Source organism: Schistocerca gregaria, unplaced genomic scaffold, assembly GCF_023897955.1.
Source record: "Schistocerca gregaria isolate iqSchGreg1 unplaced genomic scaffold, iqSchGreg1.2 ptg000169l, whole genome shotgun sequence".
NCBI lineage: Eukaryota > Metazoa > Arthropoda > Insecta > Orthoptera > Acrididae > Schistocerca > Schistocerca gregaria.
The window spans coordinates 4,131,735-4,145,008 of record NW_026061724.1 but is presented as its reverse complement, the minus strand read 5'-3'; the positions used below and the strand labels follow the sequence as shown (position 1 = coordinate 4,145,008).

General features: G+C 46.0%; 1 non-coding gene across 1 annotated transcript; it reads right to left on the bottom strand.

Annotated features, from left to right (window-relative positions):
- Positions 1 to 7,912: 7,912 nt before the first annotated feature.
- Trnai-aau (transfer RNA isoleucine (anticodon AAU)) lies at positions 7,913 to 7,984 on the bottom strand. The gene has a single exon. It is a non-coding gene; the product is annotated as a tRNA-Ile (tRNA).
- Between the last annotated feature and the right edge of the window lie 5,290 nt (positions 7,985 to 13,274).

Genomic DNA, 13,274 nt, shown 5'->3' with positions numbered 1-13,274 from the left:
TAGGCCACATGGTCACTGACAACCAACATATACATGTATGCGAGTCATCTCGAAACGCTCACACCCCTGAGGATTTGTGTTTTCGTTCCACACAGCCGCTGCCCCTTGCTCTTTCCCACCCATTCGTTACATTCAACCTCTTACGAGACCGATCAAATATAGACTGAGAAATAAGACCACACACTTTGTGCATTCGGAATCGAAGGCAGGGCGTCCCTCGCCGCATTTTCTACGATGGCCATTTGCTACTTCAGCAGAAGCGGCGGCGGCGGCGGCGTCGACGACGACGACGACGACGACGACGACGACGCGACGACGACGACCGCGAGAGGCTCTGAGATATGTGAGAAATACATCTGTAAAATGTAATTCAGACTGCCTCGTCCCACCTTCTGTTGTACCGCTTTGGCAAATGCTTTATCTGCGCCATTCGCCTTAATCACATCTGAGAGTAATTCTTAAAAAAACGCCTGTTGCTAATTGTTCGTCATCACAGGTACTGTTTGCTATACAGCCACGACGCGCAACTGATTTCCAAAATTCTTCTTTCTCCTGTGAGGATGGAACTTACGACCCCTGGATTATTAGACCAGTGCTCTACCACTGAGCTAAAGAGGCGCGGCCTAGCGGTACTCTTGGGTACTTCGTCCTTTCGGTCGTCTGCATCATCAGACTTCAGCTGACAACACTTCATATTACAGGCTAATATTAGCAGCTATGGCGACCCATTACTGCTTGGCTACACATCTGACACGTAACCGATGTGCTCTCGAAACAACAACACTTGCATTTCAGAACATGTCTTTCACACATGTCTACAAAATCACCTTCACCTTCAAATACAGATTCCTTGCGACTGACAGAGACGTAGGCAAAGTTAACAGTTGCTATTTCCATTAAATATCGTTAATCAGAAAAACGGTAATTTACATCTGCAGCGGAACAAAGTTCCGTTCCGCCCAGCGTGTGGCTCGAACCAACGACCCTGGGATTGAGAGCCTGACGCTCTACCGACTGAGCTAGCCGGCTACCGCGGTGAATACGTGCCGGGTAGCACGCTCACAGTACTCGTTTCTGTTGGGTGGTCCCATACAGTTTCTCTCCATGCAGCCAAATGTTTTCCTAACGTCACACTCGTCACGTACTTCACTTTTATGTCATAATCATTTCTGAGAGGTAAAGAAATTGCATGACAACATGCAGAGATAGTGGCGTCAAAATTAACACACATACTTTATGTGACTCAAAAGCCGAACGAGTTACTTTACGACCTTGTTTTATATGTGCAAGTGCCAGTCAAAACTCGCGGTGTCGGCACTCTGCCGACCATTTCGCTAGTTAACACCGGTCTTGTTGTGTGTGTTTCAAGCTCAAGAGCATCTCCAAGCAAAAAATGGTCAACAGCAACATTCAGACGGTTTCGTACTGCTCAATTGCTACATTAAAACGTTATGTTTCTTTTTCAGAACTGGAAAAACACAAGCGTGACAGCATTCGAACCTGTAATCTTCAGATCCGATGTCCGACGTCTTATCCATTAGGCCACATGGTCACTGACGACCAACATATACATGTATGCGAGTCATCTCGAAACGCTCACACCCCTGAGGATTTGTGTTTTCGTTCTACACAGCCGCTGCCCCTTGCTCTTTCCCACCCATTCGTTACATTCAACCTCTTACGAGACCGATCAAATATAGACTGAGAAACAAGACCACACACTGTGTGCATTCGGAATCGAAGGCAGGGCGTCCCTCGCCGCATTTGCTACGATGGCCATTTGCTACTTCTGCAGAAGCGGCGGCGGCGGCGGTGACGACGACGACGACGACGACGACGACGACGACCGCGAGAGGCTCTGAGATATGTGAGAAATACATCTGTAAAATGTAATTCAGACTGCCTCGTCCCACCTTATGCTGTACCGCTTTGGCAAATGCTTTATCTGCGCCATTCGCCTTAATCACATCTGAGAGTAATTCTTAAAACAACGCCTGTTGCTAATTGTTCGTCATCACAGATACTGTTTGCTATACAGCCACGACGCGCAACTGATTTCCAAAATTCATCTTTCTCCTGTGAGGATGGAACTTACGACCCCTGGATTATCAGTGCTCTACCACTGAGCTAAAGAGGCGTGGCCTAGCGGTACACTTGGGTACTTCGTCCTTACGGTCGTCTGCATCATCAGACTTCTGCTGACAACACTTCATATTACAGGCTAATATTAACAGCTATGGCGACCCATTACTGCTTGGCTACACATCTGACACGTAACCGATGTGCTCTCGAAACATCAACACTTGCATTTCAGAACATGTCTTTCACACATGTCTACAAAATCACCTTCACCTTCAAATACAGATTCCTTGCGACTGACAGAGACGTAGGCAAAGTTAACAGTTGCTATTTCCATTAAATATCGTTAATCAGAAAAACGGTAATTTACATCTGCAGCGGAACAAAGTTCCGTTCCGCCCAGCGTGTGGCTCGAACCCACGACCCTGGGATTGAGAGCCTGACGCTCTACCGACTGAGCTAGCCGGCTACCGCGGTGAATACCTGCCGGGTAGCACGCTCACAGTACTCGTTTCGGTTGGGTGGTCCCATACAGTTTCTCTCCATGCAGCCAAATGTTTTCCTAACGTCACACTCGTCACGTACTTCACTTTTATGTCATAATCATTTCTGAGAGGTAAAGAAATTGCATGACAACATGCAGAGATAGTGGCGTCAAAATTAACACACATACTTTATGTGACTCAAAAGCCGAACGAGTTACTTTACGACCTTGTTTTATATGTGCAAGTGCCAGTCAAAACTCGCGGTGTCGGCACTCTGCCGACCATTTCGCTAGTTAACACCGGTCTTGTTGTGTGTGTTTCAAGCTCAAGAGCATCTCCAAGCAAAAAATGGTCAACAGCAACATTCAGACGGTTTCGTACTGCTCAATTGCTACATTAAAACGTTATGTTTCTTTCTCAGAACTGGAAAAACACAAGCGTGACAGCATTCGAACCTGTAATCTTCAGATCCGATGTCCGACGTCTTATCCATTAGGCCACATGGTCACTGACGACCAACATATACATGTATGCGAGTCATCTCGAAACGCTCACACCCCTGAGGATTTGTGTTTTCGTTCTACACAGCCGCTGCCCCTTGCTCTTTCCCACCCATTCGTTACATTCAACCTCTTACGAGACCGATCAAATATAGACTGAGAAACAAGACCACACACTTTGTGCATTCGGAATCGAAGGCAGGGCGTCCCTCGCCGCATTTGCTACGATGGCCATTTGCTACTTCTGCAGAAGCGGCGGCGGCGGCGGCGACGACGACGACGACGACCGCGAGAGGCTCTGAGATATGTGAGAAATACATCTGTAAAATGTAATTCAGACTGCCTCGTCCCACCTTATGCTGTACCGCTTTGGCAAATGCTTTATCTGCGCCATTCGCCTTAATCACATCTGAGAGTAATTCTTAAAACAACGCCTGTTGCTAATTGTTCGTCATCACAGATACTGTTTGCTATACAGCCACGACGCGCAACTGATTTCCAAAATTCATCTTTCTCCTGTGAGGATGGAACTTACGACCCCTGGATTATTAGACCAGTGCTCTACCACTGAGCTAAAGAGGCGTGGCCTAGCGGTACTCTTGGGTACTTCGTCCTTACGGTCGTCTGCATCATCAGACTTCTGCTGACAACACTTCATATTACAGGCTAATATTAACAGCTATGGCGACCCATTACTGCTTGGCTACACATCTGACACGTAACCGATGTGCTCTCGAAACATCAACACTTGCATTTCAGAACATGTCTTTCACACATGTCTACAAAATCACCTTCACCTTCAAATACAGATTCCTTGCGACTGACAGAGACGTAGGCAAAGTTAACAGTTGCTATTTCCATTAAATATCGTTAATCAGAAAAACGGTAATTTACATCTGCAGCGGAACAAAATTCCGCGGTGAATACCTGCCGGGTAGCACGTCACACAGTACTCGTTTCGGTTGGGTGGTCCCATACAGTTTCTCTCCATGCAGCCTAATGTTTTCCTAACGTCACACTCGTCACGTACTTCACTTTTATGTCATAATCATTTCTGAGAGGTAAAGAAATTGCATGACAACATGCAGAGCTAGTGGCGTCAAAATTAACACACATACTTTTTGTGACTCAAAAGCCGAACGAGTTACTTTACGATCTTGTTTTATATGTGCTAGTGCCAGTCAAAACTCGTGGTGTCGGCACTCTGCCGACCATTTCGCTAGTTAACACCGGTCTTGTTGTGTGTGTTTCAAGCTCAAGAGCATCTCCAAGCAAAAAATGGTCAACAGCAACATTCAGACGGTTTCGTACTGCTCAATTGCTACATTAAAACGTTATGTTTCTTTTTCAGAACTGGAAAAACACAAGCGTGACAGCACTCGAACCTGTAATCTTCAGATCCGATGTCCGACGTCTTATCCATTAGGCCACATGGTCACTGACAACTAACATATACATGTATGCGAGTCATCTCGAAACGCTCACACCCCTGAGGATTCGTGTTTTCGTTCTACACAGCCGCTGCCCCTTGCTCTTTCCCACCCATTCGTTACATTCAACCTCTTACGGGACCGATCAAATATAGACTGAGAAACAAGACCACACACTTTGTGCATTCGGAATCGAAGGCAGGGCGTCCCTCGCCGCATTTGCTACGATGGCCATTTGCTACTTCTGCAGAAGCGGCGGCGGCGGCGGCGACGACGACGACGACGACGACGACGACCGCGAGAGGCTCTGAGATATGTGAGAAATACATCTGTAAAATGTAATTCAGACTGCCTCGTCCCACCTTATGCTGTACCGCTTTGGCAAATGCTTTATCTGCGCCATTCGCCTTAATCACATCTGAGAGTAATTCTTAAAACAACGCCTGTTGCTAATTGTTCGTCATCACAGATACTGTTTGCTATACAGCCACGACGCGCAACTGATTTCCAAAATTCATCTTTCTCCTGTGAGGATGGAACTTACGACCCCTGGATTATTAGACCAGTGCTCTACCACTGAGCTAAAGAAGCGTGGCCTAGCGGTACTCTTGGGTACTTCGTCCTTACGGTCGTCTGCATCATCAGACTTCAGCTGACAACACTTCATATTACAGGCTAATATTAACAGCTATGGCGACCCATTACTGCTTGGCTACACATCTGACACGTAACCGATGTGCTCTCGAAACATCAACACTTGCATTTCAGAACATGTCTTTCACACATGTCTACAAAATCACCTTCACCTTCAAATACAGATTCCTTGCGACTGACAGAGACGTAGGCAAAGTTAACAGTTGCTATTTCCATTAAATATCGTTAATCAGAAAAACGGTAATTTACATCTGCAGCGGAACAAAATTCCGCGGTGAATACCTGCCGGGTAGCACGTCACACAGTACTCGTTTCGGTTGGGTGGTCCCATACAGTTTCTCTCCATGCAGCCAAATGTTTTCCTAACGTCACACTCGTCACGTACTTCACTTTTATGTCATAATCATTTCTGAGAGGTAAAGAAATTGCATGACAACATGCAGAGATAGTGGCGTCAAAATTAACACACATACTTTTTGTGACTCAAAAGCCGAACGAGTTACTTTACGATCTTGTTTTATATGTGCTAGTGCCAGTCAAAACTCGTGGTGTCGGCACTCTGCCGACCATTTCGCTAGTTAACACCGGTCTTGTTGTGTGTGTTTCAAGCTCAAGAGCATCTCCAAGCAAAAAATGGTCAACAGCAACATTCAGACGGTTTCGTACTGCTCAATTGCTACATTAAAACGTTATGTTTCTTTTTCAGAACTGGAAAAACACAAGCGTGACAGCATTCGAACCTGTAATCTTCAGATCCGATGTCCGACGTCTTATCCATTAGGCCACATGGTCACTGACAACTAACATATACATGTATGCGAGTCATCTCGAAACGCTCACACCCCTGAGGATTTGTGTTTTCGTTCTACACAGCCGCTGCCCCTTGCTCTTTCCCACCCATTCGTTACATTCAACCTCTTACGAGACCGATCAAATATAGACTGAGAAACAAGACCACACACTTTGTGCATTCGGAATCGAAGGCAGGGCGTCCCTCGCCGCATTTGCTACGATGGCCATTTGCTACTTCTGCAGAAGCGGCGGCGGCGGCGACGACGACTACGACGACGACGACGACCGCGAGAGGCTCTGAGATATGTGAGAAATACATCTGTAAAATGTAATTCAGACTGCCTCGTCCCACCTTATGCTGTACCGCTTTGGCAAATGCTTTATCTGCGCCATTCGCCTTAATCACATCTGAGAGTAATTCTTAAAACAACGCCTGTTGCTAATTGTTCGTCATCACAGATACTGTTTGCTATACAGCCACGACGCGCAACTGATTTCCAAAATTCATCTTTCTCCTGTGAGGATGGAACTTACGACCCCTGGATTATTAGACCAGTGCTCTACCACTGAGCTAAAGAGGCGTGGCCTAGCGGTACTCTTGGGTACTTCGTCCTTACGGTCGTCTGCATCATCAGACTTCTGCTGACAACACTTCATATTACAGGCTAATAATAACAGCTATGGCGACCCATTACTGCTTGGCTACACATCTGACACGTAACCGATGTGCTCTCGAAACATCAACACTTGCATTTCAGAACATGTCTTTCACACATGTCTACAAAATCACCTTCACCTTCAAATACAGATTCCTTGCGACTGACAGAGACGTAGGCAAAGTTAACAGTTGCTATTTCCATTAAATATCGTTAATCAGAAAAACGGTAATTTACATCTGCAGCGGAACAAAATTCCGCGGTGAATACCTGCCGGGTAGCACGTCACACAGTACTCGTTTCGGTTGGGTGGTCCCATAAAGTTTCTCTCCATGCAGCCTAATGTTTTCCTAACGTCACACTCGTCACGTACTTCACTTTTATGTCATAATCATTTCTGAGAGGTAAAGAAATTGCATGACAACATGCAGAGATAGTGGCGTCAAAATTAACACACATACTTTATGTGACTCAAAAGCCGAACGAGTTACTTTACGACCTTGTTTTATATGTGCAAGTGCCAGTCAAAACTCGCGGTGTCGGCACTCTGCCGACCATTTCGCTAGTTAACACCGGTCTTGTTGTGTGTGTTTCAAGCTCAAGAGCATCTCCAAGCAAAAAATGGTCAACAGCAACATTCAGACGGTTTCGTACTGCTCAATTGCTACATTAAAACGTTATGTTTCTTTTTCAGAACTGGAAAAACACAAGCGTGACAGCATTCGAACCTGTAATCTTCAGATCCGATGTCCGACGTCTTATCCATTAGGCCACATGGTCACTGACGACCAACATATACATGTATGCGAGTCATCTCGAAACGCTCACACCCCTGAGGATTTGTGTTTTCGTTCTACACAGCCGCTGCCCCTTGCTCTTTCCCACCCATTCGTTACATTCAACCTCTTACGAGACCGATCAAATATAGACTGAGAAACAAGACCACACACTTTGTGCATTCGGAATCGAAGGCAGGGCGTCCCTCGCCGCATTTGCTACGATGGCCATTTGCTACTTCTGCAGAAGCGGCGGCGGCGGCGACGACGACTACGACGACGACGACGACGACGACGACGACGACGACGACGACGACCGCGAGAGGCTCTGAGATATGTGAGAAATACATCTGTAAAATGTAATTCAGACTGCCTCGTCCCACCTTATGCTGTACCGCTTTGGCAAATGCTTTATCTGCGCCATTCGCCTTAATCACATCTGAGAGTAATTCTTAAAACAACGCCTGTTGCTAATTGTTCGTCATCACAGATACTGTTTGCTATACAGCCCCGACGCGCAACTGATTTCCAAAATTCATCTTTCTCCTGTGAGGATGGAACTTACGACCCCTGGATTATTAGACCAGTGCTCTACCACTGAGCTAAAGAGGAGTGGCCTAGCGGTACTCTTGGGTACTTCGTCCTTACGGTCGTCTGCATCATCAGACTTCTGCTGACAACACTTCATATTACAGGCTAATATTAACAGCTATGGCGACCCATTACTGCTTGGCTACACATCTGACACGTAACCGATGTGCTCTCGAAACATCAACACTTGCATTTCAGAACATGTCTTTCACACATGTCTACAAAATCACCTTCACCTTCAAATACAGATTCCTTGCGACTGACAGAGACGTAGGCAAAGTTAACAGTTGCTATTTCCATTAAATATCGTTAATCAGAAAAACGGTAATTTACATCTGCAGCGGAACAAAATTCCGCGGTGAATACCTGCCGGGTAGCACGTCACACAGTACTCGTTTCGGTTGGGTGGTCCCATACAGTTTCTCTCCATGCAGCCTAATGTTTTCCTAACGTCACACTCGTCACGTACTTCACTTTTATGTCATAATCATTTCTGAGAGGTAAAGAAATTGCATGACAACATGCAGAGATAGTGGCGTCAAAATTAACACACATACTTTATGTGACTCAAAAGCCGAACGAGTTACTTTACGACCTTGTTTTATATGTGCAAGTGCCAGTCAAAACTCGCGGTGTCGGCACTCTGCCGACCATTTCGCTAGTTAACACCGGTCTTGTTGTGTGTGTTTCAAGCTCAAGAGCATCTCCAAGCAAAAAATGGTCAACAGCAACATTCAGACGGTTTCGTACTGCTCAATTGCTACATTAAAACGTTATGTTTCTTTTTCAGAACTGGAAAAACACAAGCGTGACAGCATTCGAACCTGTAATCTTCAGATCCGATGTCCGACGTCTTATCCATTAGGCCACATGGTCACTGACGACCAACATATACATGTATGCGACTCATCTCGAAACGCTCACACCCCTGAGGATTTGTGTTTTCGTTCTACACAGCCGCTGCCCCTTGCTCTTTCCCACCCATTCGTTACATTCAACCTCTTACGAGACCGATCAAATATAGACTGAGAAACAAGACCACACACTTTGTGCATTCGGAATCGAAGGCAGGGCGTCCCTCGCCGCATTTGCTACGATGGCCATTTGCTACTTCTGCAGAAGCGGCGGCGGCGGCGACGACGACGACGACGACGACGACGACGACGACGACGACGACCGCGAGAGGCTCTGAGATATGTGAGAAATACATCTGTAAAATGTAATTCAGACTGCCTCGTCCCACCTTCTGCTGTACCGCTTTGGCAAATGCTTTATCTGCGCCATTCGCCTTAATCACATCTGAGAGTAATTCTTAAAACAACGCCTGTTGCTAATTGTTCGTCATCACAGATACTGTTTGCTATACAGCCACGACGCGCAACTGATTTCCAAAATTCATCTTTCACCTGTGAGGATGGAACTTACGACCCCTGGATTATTAGACCAGTGCTCTACCACTGAGCTAAAGAGGCGTGGCCTAGCGGTACTCTTGGGTACTTCGTCCTTACGGTCGTCTGCATCATCAGACTTCAGCTGACAACACTTCATATTACAGGCTAATATTAACAGCTATGGCGACCCATTACTGCTTGGCTACACATCTGACACGTAACCGATGTGCTCTCGAAACATCAACACTTGCATTTCAGAACATGTCTTTCACACATGTCTACAAAATCACCTTCACCTTCAAATACAGATTCCTTGCGACTGACAGAGACGTAGGCAAAGTTAACAGTTGCTATTTCCATTAAATATCGTTAATCAGAAAAACGGTAATTTACATCTGCAGCGGAACAAAATTCCGCGGTGAATACCTGCCGGGTAGCACGTCACACAGTACTCGTTTCGGTTGGGTGGTCCCATACAGTTTCTCTCCATGCAGCCTAATGTTTTCCTAACGTCACACTCGTCACGTACTTCACTTTTATGTCATAATCATTTCTGAGAGGTAAAGAAATTGCATGACAACATGCAGAGCTAGTGGCGTCAAAATTAACACACATACTTTATGTGACTCAAAAGCCGAACGAGTTACTTTACGATCTTGTTTTATATGTGCTAGTGCCAGTCAAAACTCGCGGTGTCGGCACTCTGCCGACCATTTCGCTAGTTAACACCGGTCTTGTTGTGTGTGTTTCAAGCTCAAGAGCATCTCCAAGCAAAAAATGGTCACAGCAACATTCAGACGGTTTCGTACTGCTCAATTGCTACATTAAAACATTATGTTTCTTTTTCAGAACTGGAAAAACACAAGCGTGACAGCATTCGAACCTGTAATCTTCAGATCCGATGTCCGACGTCTTATCCATTAGGCCACATGGTCACTGACAACCAACATATACATGTATGCGAGTCATCTCGAAACGCTCACACCCCTGAGGATTTGTGTTTTCGTTCCACACAGCCGCTGCCCCTTCCTCTTTCAAACCCATTCGTTACATTCAACCTCTTACGAGACCGATCAAATATAGACTGAGAAATAAGACCACACACTTTGTGCATTCGGAATCGAAGGCAGGGCGTCCCTCGCCGCATTTTCTACGATGGCCATTTGCTACTTCTGCAGAAGCGGCGGCGGCGGCGACGACGACGACGACGACGACGACAACGACGACGACCGCGAGAGGCTCTGAGATATGTGAGAAATACATCTGTAAAATGTAATTCAGACTGCCTCGTCCCACCTTCTGTTGTACCGCTTTGGCAAATGCTTTATCTGCGCCATTCGCCTTAATCACATCTGAGAGTAATTCTTAAAAAAACGCCTGTTGCTAATTGTTCGTCATCACAGGTACTGTTTGCTATACAGCCACGACGCGCAACTGATTTCCAAAATTCTTCTTTCTCCTGTGAGGATGGAACTTACGACCCCTGGATTATTAGACCAGTGCTCTACCACTGAGCTAAAAAGGCGCGGCCTAGCGGTACTCTTGGGTACTTCGTCCTTACGGTCGTCTGCATCATCAGACTTCAGCTGACAACACTTCATATTACAGGCTAATATTAGCAGCTATGGCGACCCATTACTGCTTGGCTACACATCTGACACGTAACCGATGTGCTCTCGAAACAACAACACTTGCATTTCAGAACATGTCTTTCACACATGTCTACAAAATCACCTTCACCTTCAAATACAGATTCCTTGCGACTGACAGAGACGTAGGCAAAGTTAACAGTTGCTATTTCCATTAAATATCGTTAATCAGAAAAACGGTAATTTACATCTGCAGCGGAACAAAGTTCCGTTCCGCCTAGCGTGTGGCTCGAACCAACGACCCTGGGATTGAGAGCCTGACGCTCTACCGACTGAGCTAGCCGGCTACCGCGGTGAATACCTGCCGGGTAGCACGCTCACAGTACTCGTTTCGGTTGGGTGGTCCCATACAGTTTCTCTCCATGCAGCCAAATGTTTTCCTAACGTCACACTCGTCACGTACTTCACTTTTATGTCATAATCATTTCTGAGAGGTAAAGAAATTGCATGACAACATGCAGAGATAGTGGCGTCAAAATTAACACACATACTTTATGTGACTCAAAAGCCGAACGAGTTACTTTACGACCTTGTTTTATATGTGCAAGTGCCAGTCAAAACTCGCGGTGTCGGCACTCTGCCGACCATTTCGCTAGTTAACACCGGTCTTGTTGTGTGTGTTTCAAGCTCAAGAGCATCTCCAAGCAAAAAATGGTCAACAGCAACATTCAGACGGTTTCGTACTGCTCAATTGCTACATTAAAACGTTATGTTTCTTTTTCAGAACTGGAAAAACACAAGCGTGACAGCATTCGAACCTGTAATCTTCAGATCCGATGTCCGACGTCTTATCCATTAGGCCACATGGTCACTGACGACCAACATATACATGAATGCGAGTCATCTCGAAACGCTCACACCCCTGAGGATTTGTGTTTTCGTTCTACACAGCCGCTGCCCCTTGCTCTTTCCCACCCATTCGTTACATTCAACCTCTTACGAGACCGATCAAATATAGACTGAGAAACAAGACCACACACTTTGTGCATTCGGAATCGAAGGCAGGGCGTCCCTCGCCGCATTTGCTACGATGGCCATTTGCTACTTCTGCAGAAGCGGCGGCGGCGGCGGCGACGACGACGACGACGACGACGACGACGACGACGACGACGACGACGACGACCGCGAGAGACTCTGAGATATGTGAGAAATACATCTGTAAAATGTAATTCAGACTGCCTCGTCCCACCTTATGCTGTACCGCTTTGGCAAATGCTTTATCTGCGCCATTCGCCTTAATCACATCTGAAAGTAATTCTTAAAACAACGCCTGTTGCTAATTGTTCGTCATCACAGATACTGTTTGCTATACAGCCACGACGCGCAACTGATTTCCAAAATTCATCTTTCTCCTGTGAGGATGGAACTTACGACCCCTGGATTATTAGACCAGTGCTCTACCACTGAGCTAAAGAGGCGTGGCCTAGCGGTACTCTTGGGTACTTCGTCCTTACGGTCGTCTGCATCATCAGACTTCAGCTGACAACACTTCATATTACAGGCTAATATTAACAGCTATGGCGACCCATTACTGCTTGGCTACACATCTGACACGTAACCGATGTGCTCTCGAAACATCAACACTTGCATTTCAGAACATGTCTTTCACACATGTCTACAAAATCACCTTCACCTTCAAATACAGATTCCTTGCGACTGACAGAGACGTAGGCAAAGTTAACAGTTGCTATTTCCATTAAATATCGTTAATCAGAAAAACGGTAATTTACATCTGCAGCGGAACAAAATTCCGCGGTGAATACCTGCCGGGTAGCACGTCACACAGTACTCGTTTCGGTTGGGTGGTCCCATACAGTTTCTCTCCATGCAGCCTAATGTTTTCCTAACGTCACACTCGTCACGTACTTCACTTTTATGTCATAATCATTTCTGAGAGGTAAAGAAATTGCATGACAACATGCAGAGCTAGTGGCGTCAAAATTAACACACATACTTTATGTGACTCAAAGGCCGAACGAGTTACTTTACGATCTTGTTTTATATGTGCTAGTGCCAGTCAAAACTCGTGGTGTCGGCACTCTGCCGACCATTTCGCTAGTTAACACCGGTCTTGTTGTGTGTGTTTCAAGCTCAAGAGCATCTCCAAGCAAAAAATGGTCAACAGCAACATTCAGACGGTTTCGTACTGCTCAATTGCTACATTAAAACGTTATGTTTCTTTTTCAGAACTGGAAAAACACAAGCGTGACAGCATTCGAACCTGTAATCTTCAGATCCGATGTCCGACGTCTTATCCATTAGGCCACATGG